Source organism: Rhinolophus sinicus, chromosome 7 (genome assembly GCF_057876585.1).
Source record: "Rhinolophus sinicus isolate RSI-liver-muscle chromosome 7, RSI-T2T, whole genome shotgun sequence".
NCBI classification, from domain to species: Eukaryota; Metazoa; Chordata; class Mammalia; order Chiroptera; family Rhinolophidae; genus Rhinolophus; species Rhinolophus sinicus.
The window spans coordinates 27,997,788-28,019,054 of NC_142507.1; positions in this window are offsets into that span (position 1 = coordinate 27,997,788).

Consider the following 21,267-nt stretch of genomic DNA (forward strand, 5'->3'; position numbering starts at 1 on the left):
GCAAATAAATGGGAACACATAGTATGCTCATGGATAGGAAGAATTAATATAGTTAAAATGTTCATACTACCTAAGGCAATATATAGATTGAAAACAATTCCTACCAAAATATCAATCACAAAAAAAGAACATATAATCTTAATAATAGATAGATATTTTTCACAAAAATAGAACATATAATCCTAAAGTTTATATGAAACCATAAAAGACCCTGAATAGCCACAGCAAAATTGAGAAATAAGAACAAAGTAAGAGGTATCATGCTACCTGACATCAAATTATACTACAAGTCTATAGTAATCAAAACAGCATGGTACTGGCATAAAAACAGACACATAGATCAATGGAAGAGAATAGTGGACCCCGAAATAAACCCACGCCTATATGGTCATTTAATCTATGACAATAGAAGCAAGAACTTACATTAGGGTAAAGACAGTCTGCTCAATAAGGGGTGCTGGGAAAACTGGACTGACACATGCCATACTTGAGAAAAATTCAAAATGGATGAAAGACTTAAATGTAAGATCTGAAAGTATAAAACTCCTACAAGAAAATATAGGAAGTAAATTTGCAGACATTACCTTTAGTAATATTTTTACTGATATATCCCCTCAGGTGAGAGAACTAAAAGAAAAAATAAATATATAGGATTACATCAAACTAAAAAGCTTTTTCACAGTAAAGAAAATTATCAATAAAACAAAAAGGCATCCTATGGAATGAGAGAAGATATTTGTTAATGATATATCTGATAAGAGGTAAGTATGCAAAATTATAAAACCCTCATTCAACTCAACCCCCCAAAAAAAACACCAAAAAAATCCAATTAAAAATTGGCAGAAGACATGAAGAGACATTTCTCTAAATGGGACATACAGATGGCAAACAGTCATATGAAAAAATGCTCAACCTCACTAATCATTAGAAAAATGCAAATAAAAACCATGATGAGATACCACCTCACTACAGTCAGAATGGCTATCATCAATAAATCAACAAACAACAAGTGCTGGTGAGGATGTGGAGAAAAGGGAACGCTTGTGCACTGGTGGTGGAATTGTAGATTGGTGCAGCCACTGTGGAAATCAGTATGGAGGTATCTCAAAAAACTGTAAGTGACCCAGCCTTATGAACCAGCAATTCCACTCTTAGGTATCTATCCAGAGAAAACCAAAACACTAATTTGAAAAAAATATGTGCACCCCTATGTTTATTGCAGCACTATTCAAAATAGGTAAGACATGGAAAAAACCAAAATGCCCATCAGCAGATGAATAGATTAAGAAATTGTGGTACATTTATACAATGGAGTATTACTCAGCCATAAAGAAAAAGGAAATCTTACCATTTGCAATGATATGGATGGACCTAGAGGACATTATGCTAAGTGAAATAAGTCAGACAGAGAAAGACAAATACCATAGGATCTCACTTATATGTGGAATCTAAAGAACAGAATAAATGAGCAAACTAAAAAGAAATAGTCTCAGAGACGCACAGGAAAAACTGGTGGTTAATAGTTGGGAGGAGATGCGGATGAGGCAGAAAGTGAGGGGATTAGAAAGCACAAATTTGTTGTCACAAGGTTGCCACAGGGATATGAAAGACAGTTTGGGGAATACAATCAATAACGTTTAAAGATTTTGTAAGGTATCCGATGGACACTTGTCTTATTAGGGAGACCATTTCATGGACTGTGTAGATGCCTGACCACTGCACTGTACACCTGAAGCTGAAGCTGAATAATATTGAATGTCAACCATAATTTAATATATAATCACAGGATATAGAGCACAGCATAGGGAATAGAATCAATGGAATTGTAACAGCTATATATGATGTCAGAGGGGTGATAGATTGGGGGAGGGGCTAACACATCGTGAGAGGTGTAAATGTCTGTTACATTGTTTTCACACCTGAAACTAATTTTAAAAAATAGAGATAGAAAACATAAAAAAAGAACGAGCCAGAAATAAAGACTATAATAACTGAAATGAAGGATACATTAGAGGGAATCTAGAGTAGATTAGAAGAAGCAGAGGATCGAATCAGCAATTTATAATATAAGGTAGTGGAAAAAACCGAATCAGTACAACAAAAAGAAGAAAGAATCAAAAAACTGAAGGGAGTTTAAGGGACCTTTGAGACAACATCAAGCGTACCAACATTCACATCATAGAGGTACTGGAAGGAGAAGACCGAAAACAAGGAATTGCAAACATATTTGAAGAAATAATGATGGAAAACTTCCCTCACCTGGAGAAGGAAATACAACAGATATACAAGTCCAGGAAGTCCAGAGAGTCTCAAACAAATGAACCCAAAGAGACCCATATGAAGATATATAATTAAAATGCCAAAGGTTAAAGACAAAGAGAGAATCTTAAAAGTAGCAAGAGAAAGACAACTATTTACTTACAAGGGAGCTCCCATAACGTTATCAGCTGATTTCTCAACAGAAATTTTGAAGACCAGAAGGGTTTGGCAGGATATATTCAAAGTGATGAAAAGCAAAGACATACAAATCAAGATTACTCTACACTGCAAAACTATTGTTGAGAATCGAAGGACAGATAAAGAACTTCCCAGACAAGAAAAAGCTAAAGGATTTCACTACCACCAAACCAGTATTACGAGGACTGCTAGAGGGATTTCTTTAAAATAAAAAGGAAGAAAGAGAGAGAGAGAGAGAGAGAGAGAGAGAGAGAGAGAGAGAGAGAGAGAAAATATGAATAATAAAATGGCAATAACTACATATCTATAAATAATTACTATTTTTTTCACACACACGCACAGGGACTTCTCTTAGAGGCACACCAAGGCACCCAGACACACACTGACTCCCAGCCTCATCTGGCCTCACCACTGGACCCTCACGTACTTGCCAGCCAGACCCACACATGTTCTTAGAGACCTACACGATTTAGAGACCCAAGACTCGACTACAGAAGTGCTGGCGATCAACAGTTACACTAGACCTTTAGGCATGCACACAAACACATCACATAAACACACACAGCACCCCAAAGGATTAAAGTCCCTAAAATTGGATCTGGGAAGAAGTGAGGAGATGTCAGCCCTAAGGCTTTGTTCCCTGAGACCAATGTGGACAAGGGAGACGAAATCTGATGCCCCCTACTTAAAAGGGCGTGGATGCCCACAGGGACCAAAGGTTATACTCCCTCAGAGGGAGTGGTGGAGGGGAAAGGCTGGCCTGGGGGCTTCAGCAACACTTCAAAGACCTCATAGCCAGGAACGCTTCCTGCAGAGGAGGGGCAGATGGAGAGGAGAGGGGAAGACCCCTAGGGAACTGAGGGTGGAAGAGGCTTCCCTCCTTTGGCAGACTGACCCCCAAGCCAAGTCTTCCACCGGGACTACCTCCTTTTCACCAGCACCTTTTCATCCAGAACATCAAGGGGTCACAGCCCACTGCCACCCCTTTCTTCTCATCTATCTAGTACCTTTCATCAGGGCAACAATTACTTTAAATGTAAATGGATTAAATGCTCCAATCAAATGATAGCATGGCTAAATGGATAAGACCCTTACATATGCTTTCCACAAGAGACTCACTTCAGATCAAAAGAACACACCAACTGAAAGTAAACAGACGGGAAAAAGATATTTCATGAAAATGAAAAAAAACTGTAGTAGCAACACTTGTACCAGACAAACTAGACTTTAAAACAAAGATTATAATAAGTGACACAGAAGGACCCAGTAATCCCACTTCTGGGTAATTATCTGAAGATAATTACCTGTCTCCCAGTGATTATCCTGAGGGACAGAATGAAAAAGGTGAAAGCATTAAGAAGTACAAATTGGTATTTGTCTTTCTCTTTCTGACTTATTTCACTTAACATAATGTTCTCTAGGTCCATCCATGTTGTTGCAAATGGTAAGATTTCTTTCTTCTTTATGGCTGCGTAATACTCCATTGTATACATGTACCACAGTTTCTTAATCCAGTCATCTACTGATGGGCATTTCGGTTGTTTCCAGGTCTTGGCTATTGTATATAGTGCTGCAATAAACATAGGAGTGCATAAAGATTTTTGAATTGGAGTTTTGGATTTCTCCGGATAGATACCTAGGAGTGGGATTGCTGCATCATAAGGTAGTTCCATTTTTTGCTTTGTCTTGTGCACCTGAAACTAATTAAATAAAAAAAAAAAAAGAAGTACAAATTGGTAGTTATAAAATCATAATGGGGATGTAAATAAATCACAGGGAATGCAGTCAATAATATGGTAATAATTATACATAGTGCCATGTGAGTACTAGACTAGTCAGGGGGTCACTTCTTAAAATATGTAAATTTCTAACACTACGCTGTACACCTAACATTAATGTAAAGTAATACTGAATGTCAACTGTAATTGAAAATGTTTAAAAAGAAGGGAAAATGGTGAAGGAGAATAAGAGATTCAAATTTTCAAGTACAAAACAAAGCATGGGGATGTAATGTACAGCATGGAGAATGTAGTCAACAATATTGTGATAGCATAGTATGATGTTAGATGGTCTCTGGACTTACAGTGATAGCTTCTTTAGATATATAAATGCTGAATAACTATTATGTACACCTGAAACTACTATATTGCATGTTAGCTATATTCTAATAAATATTAAAGAAAAACTACTTAAACTTACCAGTAATCAAATAAATGCAAATTAAATACTAACAATTGTCACCCCAATAAATTTAATAAAATAAAATTTTTAAAAAAAATCTATCAATAATTAAAAAAAAGACAATTCCCAAGCTTATTTTACAAGGCCACTATTACCCTGATTCCAAAACCATGCAAAGACATTACCCAAAAAATAAAAGAAAATTATAGACCAATATCTCTGATGAACATACATGCTAAAACCCTCAACAAAATATTAGGAAACTGAATTCAGCAATACATTAAAAAGATCATACACAATGATCAAGTGAGACCAGGCATACAAACTCAGTTTAAAATTCACAAATTAATTAACGTTATATGCCAAGTAAACAATATGATAGATAAAAACCATATGGTCATATTAACAGATGCTGAATATGCATTTGAAAAAATCCAGCATACATTTGTGATAAAAACACTCAGCAAAGTGGGATTAGAGGGAACATATCTCAACATAATAAAGGCCATATACAACAAACCCACAGCTAACATCATACTCAATGGGGAAAAACTAAAAGCGTTCTCCAGAAGACCAGGTACATGACAAGGATGCCCACTGTGGGGATAGAGCCAGGAGTGGTTTCCAGGCTCTCGGCCTCATGTGGAAAGGGGCTGTCTCAGGTAGTAAATAGCCATCAAGTGTTATTGGACGGCCATCAGCTGTGGCTAGTTGGCCATCAGCTGTAACCAGTGAGCCATTGGCCACTAATATAACTGCCATGGCTATGCTAGCAGAAAAATGGGTCCTAGCAAGGAGGTGGTGGCTGAGCTAGCAAGAGCGGATTGCAGCTAGCAAGTGAGATTGGTTGGCAGAAAGAAGTGGATGGCAGGTTATGGATAGTGTGGCTCCTGCTTCTGTGTCTTCAACCCAGCCACCAGTGAGAATATAGTGGTATGACTCCCCTATCTATGGCTCATGGGTGTTCCTTTTTGGCCTCACCTTATCCTGCGTTCTTATGTGGGGAGCTGGATCAGAGACCCCACGTGGCACCCGGCGTGACACCCGCTTTTACCAATTTTATTCAACGTAGTATTGGAAGCCCTATCCACCACAATCAGACAAGAAAAAGAAATAGAGGTATCCAAATTGAAAGGGAGCAGTAAAATTGTCACTATTTGCAGATGACATGATACTATATATATAAAGGATACTAAGATTCCACCAAAAACTATTAGAATTAATAAATGAATTCAGTAAGGTAGCAGGATACAAAATTAGTATTCAGAAATCAGTTGCATTTTTATACACCAATAACAAACAACTATCAGAAAGAGAAATTAAGAAAATAATCTCATTTATAATTGCATAAAAAAATAAAATAAAATGCATAGAAAAAAATTTTAACCAAGGAGGGAAAAGACCAGTACTTGGAAATCTATAAGGCCTTGAAAAAGATACAAATAAATGGAAGCATATCCTCTGTTCACACTTAAGATGAATTAACATCTTTAAAATGTCCATACTACCCAAGCCAATCAATAGATTTAATGCACTCCTATTAAAATACCAGTGACATTTTTCACAGAACAAATAATTTTAAAATTCATATGGAACCACAAAAGACACTGAATAGCCATAGCAATCTTGAAAGTAAAGAACAAAATTGGAGGTATCATGTTACCTAATATCAGACTATACTACAAGTCTATACTAATCAAAACAGCATGGAATTGGTATAAACACGCACACACAAAGATCAATTAAACATAATAGAAATCCCAGAAATAAGCCCCTACCTATATGGTCATTTAATCTATGACAAAGGAGGCAAGAATATACAGTGGTGTAAAGACAGTTTCTTCAATAAATGCTGTTGGGAAAACTGAACAGATACATGCAAAAAATTAAACTAGACCACCTTCTCATACCAGATACAAAAATAAACACAAAATGGATTAAAGACTTAAATTTAAGACCTAAAACCACAAAACTCCTAGCAGAAAAGGTAGGCAATAAACTGTCTGATATTTCTCTTAGTAATCGTTTTTTCTGATCTATCTCCTTTGGCAAGGGAAACAAAAGGAAAAGTAAACAAATGGGACTACATTAAACTGAAAACTTTTTCCACAGCAAAGGAAACCACCAAAAAGACAGTCCACTGAACGGCAGAAGATATTCACCAATAATATATCTGATAAAGGGTTAATATCCGAAATTTATAAAGTACTCATACAACTTAAAATCAATTTAAAAAATCCAATTAAGAAATGGGCAGAGGACCTAAATCGACATTTTTCCAAAAAGGACATACAGATGGCCAATATAAATATGAAAAGATGCTCAATCTTACTAATCATTAAAGAAATACAAATTAAAACCACATTGGAGATATTACCTCACACCTATCAGAACTGCTATCATCAATAAACCAACAAACAAGTGTTGTGAGGATGAGGAGAAAATGGAACCTCATGCACTGTTAGTGTGATTGCAAATTGGTGCAGCCACTGTGGAAAACGGTTTGGAGGTTCCTCAAAAAATTAAAAATAGAACTGCCTTACAACCCAGCAATTCAACTTCTGGGTACTTATCCAAAGAAACCCAAAACACTAATTGGAAAAGATATACGCATCCCTATGTCCATTGTAGCACTATTTACAATAGCCAACATATTGAAGCAACCTAAGTGCCTCTCAATAGATGATCTGATAAAGAAGTAGTGGTACATACACACAATGGAATATTATTTCGCCATAAAAAAGAATGAAACCTCACCATTTGTGACAACATGGAGGATATCATATTAAGTGAAATAAGTCAGATTGAGAATGACAAATACCATATGATCTCACTTATATGTGGATTCTAATGAAGAAAATAAATGAACAAAAAAAAACAGAAACAGACTGAAGATACAGAGAACAAATTAATGGTTGCCTTATTGGGGGTGGGGGGTTGAGTGAAAAAGGTGAAGGGATAGTCACAGGGATGCAAACTACAGCACAGAGAATATAGTCAATAATATTGCAACAACTATGTATAGTGCCAGGTGTGTACTAGACTGATCGGGGTGATCACTGTATAAATTACATAAATGTCTAACCACTACGCTGTACACCTGAAACTAGTATAAAATAATGTTAAATGTCAACTGTAACTGAATTAAATAAATATTAATTTTAAAGTTATGATACAATGGGGAATGATAATGTTAGATAAAGAGAATCGGTGAAATTGACTTCCACAAAGATACTGTGAAATTGAAATGTTTCTGACTTAGTGTAGGCCTCAGAGGCCTATCTCATCCATGCTGTCATTTCAGGATGAGGACACAGATGTTCAGGCTGGTTAAGAGCTCCAGAGCCCTCAGCCAGGTTTCAGCAAGTGCCAAGACACCCATTCTGGCTTCTTGATTTTCAGTCTAATAGATCACCTTGATTCCAGAAAGATTACCTAACATGATGGCAGCATAAAATGATTGTTTAACAAATTATTCCTTTTATGCAAATCACACTGAGCAAAATGCTGTCAGAATAGGGCACTCAATCAAACTCAGAGACTTGTACCTGGAAGTGAACTCGGAAGACAGTTCAAGCCCCTCATTTTACAACAGCGCTAACAGACCCAAAGCAGCTTATTCACCTCTATCACAGAGCTATTGAATGTCAGAGCAAGGACATGAGCCCGTGTCTTCTGGGCACCTTCTATCATACTATCATGGCTCCTTGTCTGTGACTAGAAAATATCAATTACTTAATGTCATAGACATTTATGCCTAATGTTATAGAACCACAGAATATTATCCCAAGATTACTGCTTTATACTGTCACATACAGATGAGCAGCATGGAGAGCCATAGTGGCCAAAAGAATCTATTAGCACATAACATTTTTCTATTGAGAGGTTGAAAATTCCTGTTTCTTAGTAAGAAGATCAAACTTGATCACTTCTCAATCAAGATTAGCCACAGTTCCAGAAAATGAATTACTCAACAGATTAGAATCTTGGAAATGTCTAACAGCTCTAGCTGTTCTTTGGTGATGAGTTCCAGATGAACAAATGCGATGCCAGGGAAGCAGGAAAATGGGGGGGTGGCCATGTACCATGTTGATTAGACTAATCTAGAGAGGCTACTCCTGGTAATGTGCTCTGTGTCAGGCAGCATAATCTGAAATATCTCAATTTCCCAGCAAAGAGAACCCAGATTTTCTTACTAGGAACCTAGATTTATTTGCCCACCCATATTAAAGCAAAGTTCCTAAGAAGGTTTCAAATCCCTCTATCTGAATTATCCACCCAAAACCCCAGACTGGAGGTCTAAGAGAATATTGCAGAGTTAAGGGTGGGGGGAGGTGCCAGGCAATATTTTTTCAAGCTGTGGAATACAGCATTCCTCCCACTCCAGGTCATTGCCTGAGACACAGCATGGACTATTTAAGCACAAGGCAAAAACTGTTACTTGAAAGGCATCATCATATTTACAAAAGAACATACAACCTTATATAAATCAAATTGATCCCCAGGCTGTGAAGAGATTCCCAAGATGCAGAGCCCCTGGCAGTGCAGAGCCCAGAGAGGTGAGGGGGGACACCTGACCTCCTGGTCCAGACTGGCTTTCCCACCAAGGATGGGCAGGGCAGCAGGCCAGGTGGTTCTGAAGCCCTAGACGTTTTAGGAAGAGACTGCCTATGATGGAAAAGAAGGAAGGCCTTTAACTATAGCTAGTCTTATTTTTTGGACCCAAGTAAAAAAATTGAGAAAATAATTTTAACCTTTCTAAAACAGAAAATGAACACATTTCTCCAGAATATTAAAAATACCTTTATACTTTCACTGTCAATTCCTACAAAGAAGGAGACGCCTGAATAACAATGAGTAATTATAAAACATTTATCTAAAATAATTTATTTTATAATATCTAATATTATGTTATATACTTCTGGTCAGAGGCTCCCCAGTTGAAATTGACCAGGTCATTCATTGAAAGCCAATGTTTCTTGAAGGTGGGCATGGATTAGTTCTCTTTCAGTCAATTTCTTTCCTAACAAGAGTAGTCAACAACAATAATAACAATTGTAAAGGAAATGATGCTCCTGGAAGCAGCTGTGAATAAAAACTGGCATTGGGTAAATTACATCACAAAAATGGCAGTGTGAGGAGTTTTTCTTGAAATCTCCCCTGGAAGTTACAACAAATTGAACAGCTGTAATTCAACAAAGGATAACCCAAGCAACACACTAGCATGTCTGAGACATCCTCATATCAAACCATCTGAAAGTGGGCAAATTGGGCAGCAAGGGAGGAGAGAAGGGGGAAGTGTACAGATGTGGGCTGCAAGCCACAGGGTGCAGTCTGGAGCTCAGTGCAGTCAGGGAAGAGGGAAGAATGCATGCTGCAGGTTCAAGCCCTATGGCCCACGGTTCTGCCTGACAGATCAGCATAAAGTACGGCTGAATCCAGTGTTCATAGCAGAGACCTCTGAGCAAAGAACAAATACAGAAGGGTAAGAACAGTGGTATAAGCCCTCACTGCCAGGCAGAAAACAGAAACCAAAGACACAGAGCCTGGCCTCATCCCTGTACCCTCCCAGAGCTTACCCCACCTCCATCCTCCCAGTATTAAAAGCAGGCACCAGAAGAAACTGTAGCAGTGTCAGATTAAAGAACAGAATATCTACAGCTCTGAGAACTGCAGCGACAGCTCCACAGCCACAGACTCACATCGCAACTAATTCTAGTGAAAGAGAAGTATCTGTAAACACAAGACAACTGTGGGCTGGTAGTCGCAATTGCTCAAAGCCACAAATGCACCAGCTTCCTCTCACAGACCACCCACTGCAACTATACTGGGTGTATCCCTGCAGGAGCAACCAGAGCTGCTGGGACACACAGGCTGTGCATCGGGTTGCAGAGGGAGCGTTGGGAATTCAGGAGCTCGGAACACGATGGCCCACCACATCCTCCCATGAAGGCAGTGCCCTGAGATTCAGGCGACCTGCTTCCAGAGGAGAAACCCACCTTGCAGGGACACCCCATCACGTGAGAAGCTGGAAGAGTGCAACAGAAAATATAATACTACAGTGTGAGAAAAAACCAAAGGCAGTGGGAGAGAAAATAAAACATTCCAGCAACACTTACTGAAAAGCAAAAGGAAGACCATTTTACATCAACCTGCTGCAGAACCCCCTCCTGTAGATGCCCAGGAAGAGACATAATAATTCACTGATTGCTATGAATAACCAGGGTAACAAGACAGCTCAGAAAGAAAATGAAAAGTCTCCAGAAAATGAACTGAAAGACATGGACATATGTGACTTAAGTGACACAGAATTCAAGATTTCAGTTCCGAAAAAACTCAACCAGATGCAAAAAAACACAGATAGGCAGTTTAATGAACACAGAAGCACAATCAAAGAACAAATGAACATTTTATCAAAGAGAATGCAATTTTAATAAAGAAACAAATAGAATTTTTGGAGATTAAGAGCTCAGTAAAAGAAATGAAGAATGAAATAGCCAGCTCACGTAATAGAGCTGATCAGATGGAGGAAAGAACTAGTGACATCGAAGATAGAAATATGGAAATGACACAGATGGAAGTAGAGACTTAATAGTTAAAAGAAATGAAATCACTCTACAAGTACTTTCTGACTCCATCAGAAAGAGCAACTTTAGAATTAATGGTATACCAGAAGGAGAGGAAAGAGAGAAGGGAACAGAGAGTATATTCAAACAAATAGTTGATGAGAACTTCCCAAACTTGTGGAAAGAACTGGATCCTCAAATTCAAGAAGAAAATAAAACACCTAACTACTTCAATCCCAACAGGCTTTCTCCAATGCATATTGTATTGAAGCTGTCAAAAACTAATGACAAAGAAACAACCTTCAAGGCAGCCAGGGAAAAGAAGACAGTAACCCACAAAGGAAAGCCCATTAGGTTATCATCATATTTTTTAGCAGAAACTCTACAAGCCAGGAGGGCATGGAACCAAATATTCAAACTATTGAAAGAGAGAAATTATGAGCCAAGAATAATATATCCCCAAAGATATCCTTTAGATATGAAGGAGGAATAAAGACCTTTCCAAACATACAGAAACTGGGGGAATATTCTAACAAATGACCTGTATTAAAGAAATACTGAAGGGGGATATTTGACCTAAACCAAAATATCAAATGAATAGAAAACCATGAGCAGTATTATGAACAGACAGAAGAAGCAGGAAATGGCAACACTTTCACAAAATAGGGCACTATACACTTAAATGTAACATAAAGGGTAAAGAAAAAAAAACATTAAAAAAAAGATAAAAGAAGAAAAAGACAACTTGCTACTGCAACTCAGAAATCAACTCACAAAATAAGTAGGGATAACTTGTGACAACAAAAACATAAAATGGGCTCCATGGGTGCAGAATGGCTCTGGTTGGACCTGTAATCTTGGCCTCCGTGTCTGGCAGCCCAGTTCCCATTGGCCATCTGTGTGGGATGTCACCATGACTGCAAGCTGCAGCTGAGGGTAAAGAAAGAAGTCATTGGAGTGACGTCATAGACATGGTGGCAGCAAGGTGGTCTTCTTGAGTTCTCCTCCGGAACTTACCACAAACTGAACATCTATAACCCATCACAGGACTCTCTGCTCATCACGTGGAACAGCTAAGAGACTCCTACGAGGATTACTTGAAGGTGGGCAAATTCGGTGAGCAGTGGAAGAGGGAAGGGAGCTGAGTTGAGACGTGGCCCGCATCTGTGGCTGCAGAGACGCGGGGATGCCAGGACAGAACAGAGACCTCAAGAGCCAAGAGGTGGGCTCTTTCCCTGTGTCCCACAGCTGATCTCTCCTGCCGAGAGAGCAGCATATCCAGCATTTGAGGTAGTAACCTCAGCTGAGACCTCCAGCTGGGCCCTAGGTCTGACAAAGGATGTAAACACCATATCTGGGCCTCTCTCTCCACTCTCCCAATCCTACCCCCGCCCTTCCAGAGACTCAAGCTGGACCCTGAACTGAGGAGTAGTGTCAGATTACAGAGGAGCAGTAGCGCTCAGAATCTGGGAGGACCAGGCCTGCAGCTCTGACCCAGAAAAGAGGCTGGGAAGAGTGTGATACTGCTGGGCTGGAAGAGAGAAGACTCCTCCATCTCCAGCCCCCACCTTTTCTGGCCTGCTTAGGGACAGGGCAATTACAACTGCGGAGACATGCCCAGGGATCAGGAGTAGGCAGCAGACTCAGCTCTGGGCTTTCAGCAGCTCAGAAATCTCCTGCCCTCACACACACACACACACACACACACACACACACACACACACACGAAAGAAGTGCCCTAACACAGGAGACCTGGGCACAGGGCTGGTGGTGTTACTCTCAGTGTGCATATGTGCAGGAAAGAGCAGAAACTGCACTGACTTTGTAAAAACTACCATCCAGACCCCACAGCCCCACTCATCTAGAACTGCAGTCCCAGGGTCACTCTGAGCACCAGGTGACCGGCTCTGCCTGCACAAGACACAGAGGACTCTCTGGTACAGCAGAGGACAACCTGGAGATTACTTGGTGGGCTTAAGCCAACACTGGTGTTCCTTTTTTGTTTTGTTGTCTTATTGTATTTTTGAAACTTTCACCTGTGTTGAGTGGGGTTATCAGTTGTTTTTACATGTGAGCGTATTTGGTTTTTTCTTTGTTGTCATTGTTGTTGTGCTTGGTGATTTGCTTTGTTCTGAGATTGCCCTATACCAGGGCCCAGCTCAAGAGGCACAAGATTCAACATAGACCAAACCAGAGTACTACCGGGTATGACCTATAAGTGACACACCCAGAGGGAATTCTCTACAGGCACAAGAGCACATAAGGGCCAAGCCTCATTTGAGCAGTCAACCATCATGCAGCAGAACATCCACTGTTGGCAGAGCCAAGTCCTACAACTAGTCAGCCTAGGAGTCAGTCCCATCTACTGACAGGCCAAAAGCAAGTAAAGATTAACTTTAACAGGACAATATACACAATGCAAGAGTCACCTTTGGAGCCAAATATAAAGGTCACATACTACATAAGATAACACAGAAAAAACAAAGAACCCTAGGGTATCTACCTCATACATCAAAGAAAACACAGAGAGTCAGAGAGAATGGGAAACAAAGAAACATGTCCCAAATAAAAGAACAGAAGAAACCTCCAGAATTGGAACCAAATGAAATAGAAGTAACCAAACTATCAGAGACAGAGATCAGAACACTGATGATAAGAATGTTTAAGAGCTTAGTGACGACATAAACAAGGATAGAGAAATCATAATCAACAACTAGTGAGAAGTAATGAATACAAAAACTGAAATAAAGAACACACTTGAAAGAATTACCAGCAGGTTATATGCAGCAGAGGATCGAATCAGTGACTTAGAAGACAAGTTAGCAGAGATCACCTAAACGGAACAACAAAAAGAAAAAAAAGAAAAAGCAATGAAAATGGTTTAAGAGACCTCTGGGATAACATCAAGCGCAACAACATGCGCATGATAGGAATAACAGAAGGTGAAGAGAGGAAGCAAGGGATCGAGAACATATTTGAAGTAATAATGTCTGAAAACTTCCCTAACCTGGTGAAAGAAACCAACACACAATCCCAGGAAGTGCAGAGAGTTCCAACCAGGATAAACCCAAACATGTCCACACCAAGACACATTATAATTTAAATGGCAAAGGTTAAAGACAAAGAGAGAATCCTAAAAGCAACAAGAGAAAGACAGCGAGTTACATACAAGGAAACTCCTGTAAGACTTTCAAATGACTTTTCTATACAAACCTTGTAGGCCAGGAGGGAATGGCAGGAGATACCTAAAATGATGGAAAACAAAGGTTTACAACCTAGATTGCTTTATCCAGCAAGGTTATCATCTAAAATTGAAGGAGAGATAAACAGCTTCCCAGAAAAGAATAAGCTAAAGGAATTTATTACCACCAAGCCAGCATTGCAGGAAATATTAAAAGGGCTTCTGTAAACGGAAGAAAGATGAAAACAATCTAACCACAGACAAAGAAAAATGGCAATAACTATGTACCTATCAATAATCACTTTAAATGTAAATGGATTAAATGCTCCAATCAAGAGACATAGGGTGGCTGAGTGGATAAGAAAGCAAGACCCTTGTATATGCTGTATACAAGAGACTCGTCTCAGACCAAAAGACACCCACAGGCTGAAAGTGAAGGGTTGGAGTAAGATATCTCATGCAAATGGAAATGAGAAAAAAGCTGGAGTTGCAATACTTATATCTGATAAAATAGACTTTAAACTGAAGAATATATTAAAAGACAAAGATGGGCACTACATAATAATAAAGGGATTGATCCGACAAGAGGGCATAACCCTAGTAAACATCTATGCACCCAACATAGGAGCGCCTAATTATATACAACAGATGTTGACTGACATAAAGACAGAGATCAACAGTAAAACTATCATAGTAGGGGACTTCAACACACCTCTGACAACAAAATTAATATTCAGAAATCAGTTGCATTTGTATATACAATAATAAAACATCAGAAGGAGAAATTAAAAAAGCAATCCCATTTACAATTGCTCCAAAGACTATAAAATACCTGGGAATAAATTTAACCAAAGAAGTAAAAGATCTGTACTCAGAAAATTATAAGACACTGAAGAGAGAAATGAAAGAAGATACAAATAGATGGAAACACATACCATGTTCATGGATAGGAAGAATTAATATAGTTAAAATGTCCATATTGCCTAAGGCAATATACATATTCAACGCAATTCCTATCAAACTACCAACGATGTTTTTCACAGAAATAGAACATATAATCCTAAAATTTCTATGGGACAACAAAAGACCCCAGATATCCTCAGCAATCTTGAGAAATAAGAACAAAGTGGGAGGTATAACAATACCTGACATCAAATTATACTACAAGGCTACAGTAATCAAAACAGCATGGTACTGGCATAAAAACAGACACATAGATCAATGGAACAGAATAGAGAGTCCAGAAATAAATCCATGCCTATATGGCCATTTAACCTATGACAATGGAAGCAAGAATGTACGGTGGGGTAAAGACAGTCTATTTAATAAGTGGTGCTGGGAAACCTGGACAGACACATGCAAAAAGATGAAGCTGGATCACCTCCTTACACCACATACAAAAATAAATTCAAAATGGCTTAAAGATTTAAATGTAAGATCTTAAACCATAAAATTCCTAGAAGAAAATATAGGAAGAAACTTCACAGACATTACCCGGAGTAAGATTTTTACTGATATATCCCCTCGCGCGAGGGAAGTAAGAGAAAAAATAAACATGTGGGATTACATCAAACTAAAAAGCTTTTTCACAGAAAAGGAAACCATCAATAAAACAAAAAGGGATCCTACGGAATGGGAAAAGATATTTGCCAATGATATATCTGATAAGGGGTTAATATCACAAATTTATAAAAAAACTCACTCAACTCAACTCCAAAAAAACAAACAACCCAATTAAAAAATGGGCAGAGGATATGAAGAGACATTTTTTTAAAAGGACATACAGATGGCAAACAGACATATGAAGAAATGCTCAACCTCACTAACCATCAGAGAAATGCAAATAAAAACCACAATGAGATACCACCTCACCCCAGTTAAAATGGCTATCATCAATAAGTCAACAAACAACAAGTGCTGAAGCGGATGTGGAGAAAAGAGAATGCTTGTGCACTGTTGGTGGGAATGCAGATTGGTGCAGCCACTATGGAAAACAGTATGGAGGTATCTCAAAACTCTGAAAACGGAACTACCTTATGATCCAGCAATCCCACTCATAGATATCTATCCGGAGAAATCCAAAACTCCAATTCAAATATCTTTATGCACGCCTATGTTTACTGCAGCACTATACACAATAGCCAAGACATGGAAACAACCGAAATGCCCATCGGTAGATGACTGGATTAAGAAACTGTGGTACATTTATACAATGGAGTATTACGCAGCCATAAAGAAGAAAGAAATCTTAGCATTTGCAACAACATGGATGGACCTAAAGAACATATGTTAAGTGAAATAAGTCAGTCAGAGAAAGACAAATACCATATGATCTCACTTATATGCGAATCTAAAGAAAAGAATAAGTGAATGAACTAATCAGAAACAGTTTTGGAGACATAGAGGAAAAACTGAGGGTTGCTAGATGGGCGGGGAGGGGTGCGGATAAGAGGGAAGGTGAGGGGTTTAGAAAATAGTCAGTAATCACAAGATGGCCACAGGGTTTTGAAAATTAATTTGGGGAACGTAATCAATAATGTAAAGATTTTGTAGGGTATCCAATCGACACGTGTCCCATTTGGGAGACCACCTCAGGGATGATGTAGATGCCTGATCGCTGCACAATACACCTGAAGCTGAACAATACTGAATGACAACTATAATTATATATATATATATATATATATATATATATATATATATATATATATTTATATATGTATGTATATGGTTACAGGAAACGGAGTACAGCATTAGGAATAGAGACAGTGGAAATGTAATGGCTCTGTGCGATGTCAGAGGGACAGTGGATGGGGGAAGGGGGGTTCACACAGTGTGACGGATATAAATGATAAACGTCTAAGTAGTGCTTTGTATTGTGCACCTGAAACTAATAAAAATTTTTTTTAAATGTTCATACTGCCTAAGAAATATACAAATTCAACGCAATTCCTATCAAACTACCAAGGACATTTTTCACAGAAATAGAACATATAATCCTAAAATTATATGGAACCATAAAAGATCATGGATAGCCTTAGCAATCTTGAGAAATAAGAACAAAGTGGAAGGTATAATGACACCTGACATCAAGTTATGCTACAAGGCTACAGTAATCAAAACAGCATGGTACTGCCATAAAAACAGACACATAGATCAATGGAACAGAATAGAAAGCCCAGAAATAAATCCATGCCTATATGGTCATTTAATTGACAACAATGGAAGCAAGAATATATGGTGGGGTAAAGACAGTCTATTCAATAAATGGTGCTGGGAAACCTGGACAGACACATGCAAAAAAAATGAAGCTGGATCACCTCCTTACACCATATGCAAGAATAAATTCAAAATGGCTTAAAGACTTAAATGTAAGATCTGAAACCATAAAATTCCTAGAAGAAAATATACGAAGAAACTTCACAGACATTACCCAAAGTAAGATTTTTACTGATATATCCCCTTGGGCAAGGGAAGTAAGAGAAAAAATAAACATGTGGGATTATATCAAAGTAAAAAGATTTTTCACAGCAAAAGAAACCATCAGTAAAACAAAAATGGTTCCTACTGAATGGGAGAAGATATTTGCCAATGATATATCCGATAAGGGGTTAATATCCCAAATTTATAAAAAACTCAACTCAACTCCAAAAAAACAAACAACCCAATTAAAAAATGGGCAGAGGACATGAAGAGACATTTTTCTAAAAGGTACATACAGATGTTAAACAGATATATGAAGAAATGCTCAACCTCACTAACCATCAGAGAAATGCAAATAAAAACCACAATGAGATACCACCTCACCCCAGTCAAAATGGCTATCATCAATAATCAACAAACAATAAGTGCTGGCGGAGATGCGGAGAAAAAGGAACCCTTGTTAACTGTTGGTGAGATTGCAGTTTAGTGCAGCCACTATGAAAACAGTATGGAGGTATCTCAAAAATCTGAAAATGGAACTACCTTATGACCCAGCAATTCCACTCCTGGGTATCTATCCAGAGAAATCCAAAACTCTAATTCAAAAGAATGTATGCACTCCTATGTTTATTGCAGCACTATATACAATAACCAAGACATGGAAACAACCGAAATGCCCATCGGTCAACAACTGGATTAAGAGACTGTGGTACATTTATACAATGGAGTATTATGCAGCCATAAAGAAGAAAGAAATCTTACCATTTGCAACAACATGGATGGACCTAGAAAACATTATGCTAAGTGAAATAAGTCAGAGAAAGACAAATACCATATAATCTCACTTATATGTGGAATCTAAAGAAAAGAATAAATGAATGAACTAATCAGAAACAGTTCCAAAGACATAGAGGAAAAACTGAGTGTTGCTAGATGGGGGAGGCGATGAGGGTATTAGAAAGCACAGTCGGTAACCACAAGATTGCCACGGGGATACGAAAATCAATTTGGGGAATTTAATCAATAATGTTGTAAAGATTTTGTAGGGTATCCGATGGATAGTTGTTTCATTAGGGAGACCACCTCAGGGATGATGTAGATTCCTGATCACTGCACTGTACTCCTGAAGCTGAAGCTGAACAATAATGAATGTCAACTACAATTACATATACATATATAGTTACAAGAAGTGGAGTACAGCATTAGGAATAGAGACAGTGGAAATGTAGTGACGTGTGCAATGTCAGAGGGGTAGTGGATGCGGGAGGGAGGTTGTCACTGTGTGAGTGATATAAATTATAAATGTCTAACTATTACACTGTTTTGTGCATCTGAAACTAATTTAAAAAATGTAAAAAAGGGAAAAAAAGAAAAAACAAAATGGGAGAGATTAAGGACTAAACCTGCAAAGGGGAATGGAGATAAAGAATGCTGAAGAACAAGGAATACGGTATATATGAAAATTTATTTTACATAAACTTAAAATTTCTTTACATAAACCGCCAAAGAAAAAATCCAGAAATGAGATACATATAACATATAAAAAGAGGAACAGAGGGGAAAAAAATCATAGACTATCACCACACAGAAATAACTGACAGCAACAAAATGGAGACACCAAACCACCAGAAAACAAAAGATAGAACAATAAGAAATCATCATATATCAATAATCACCCTAAATGTAAATAGGCTGAACTCACCAATAAAGAGGCACAGAATCATAGACTGGATCAAAAAAAAGAAAAAAACAACAACCATATGCTGCCTCCAAGACACTTATCTCAGCTACAAGGACAAATATAGTCTCAAAGTAAAAGGGTGGATATTGATATTCCAAGCAAATGGTATCAGAGAAAAGTGGATGTAACCACACTTATATCAGAAAAAAAAAAAAAAAAAAAAAAAAAACTTTAATATTTTTTTTGAAAAAGGTAATGAGTAACAAAGATAGGCATTTCATAATGATAAAGGGGAGAATAAAACAAGAAGACATAATTCTTATCAATATATATGCTGCCAATCAGGGAGCATGGAAATATACAAATCTCCTACAAACAGAACAAAAGAGAGAATTTAACCAAAACACAAATGGAGTAGGGGACCTAAAAACATCATTGACAACTATGGATAGATCACCAAAAAGAAAATCAGTAAGGAAGTATCAGCTCTAAATGGATATCATTGACATTTACAGAGCACTTCATCCTAGAACATCATACTATGCATGCTTCTCTAGTGTACGTGGAACATCCTCAAGGATAGACCATATATTGGAATGTAAATCTAGCCTGAGCAAATTTATGAAGACTGAAATCATGCCAAGCATATTCTCTGATCACAGGCTTTGAAATTGGATATCAACTACAAAAAGAAAGAAGGAAAAACCACAAATATCTGGAGGTTAACACACTATTAAAGAACTATTGGGGCAAAGAAGAAATAAGACGAGAGATCAAAAGATAGATAGAAACAAATGAGAATGAAAATACATTCTATCATAGAATTGCCATATGACCCAGCAATCCCTCTCCTGGGTATCTACCCAAAAAATCTGAAAACATTTATACATAAAGGCACGTGTGCTCCAATGTTCATTGCAGCTTTGTTTACGGTGGCCAAGACATGGAAACAACCAAAATGTCCTTCGATAGATGAATGGATAAAGGAGTTGTGGTATATATACACAATGGAATACTATTCGGCGGTAAGAAAAGATGATATAGGAACATTTGTGACAACATGGATGGATCTTGAGAGTGTAGTGCTGAGCGAAATAAGTCAGACAGAAAAAACAGAGAACCATGTGATTTCACTGATATGTGGTATATAAACCAAAAACAACAAAAGAACAAGACAAACAAATGAGAAACAGAAACCCATAGACACAGACAATAGTTTAGTGGTTAACAGAGGGTAAGGGGAGTGGGGGGTGGGAGATGAGGGTAAGGGGGATCAGATATATGGTGATGGAAAGAGAATTGACTCTGGGTGATGAACACACAATGGGATTTATAGATGATGTAATACAGAATTGTACACCTGAAATCTATGTAATTTTACTAACAATTGTCACCCCAATAATTTTTTTTTTAAAAATTTGAAATAAAAAAAAGAAAATACATTCTATCAAAATTATTGGGATGCAGTGAAGCAGTAATAAGAGAGAAATTTCTATCATTACAGGCCTCTGTCAACAAAGTAACAAATCCCAGATAAACAACCTAACATTACTTTTTAAAGACCTAGAAAAAAAAAAAACAAATGAAGCCCAGTGTCAGCAGAAGGATGGAAATAATGAAAATCAGAGCAGAAGTAAATGAAATAGAGAACAAAAATACAACATAAAACTTAATGAAACAAAGAACTGGTTCTTTGAAAAGTTTAATAAAGTTGATAAACCCTTGGCAAGACTCAATAAGATAAAAAGAGAAAAGACACAGACACAATCAGAAATGAA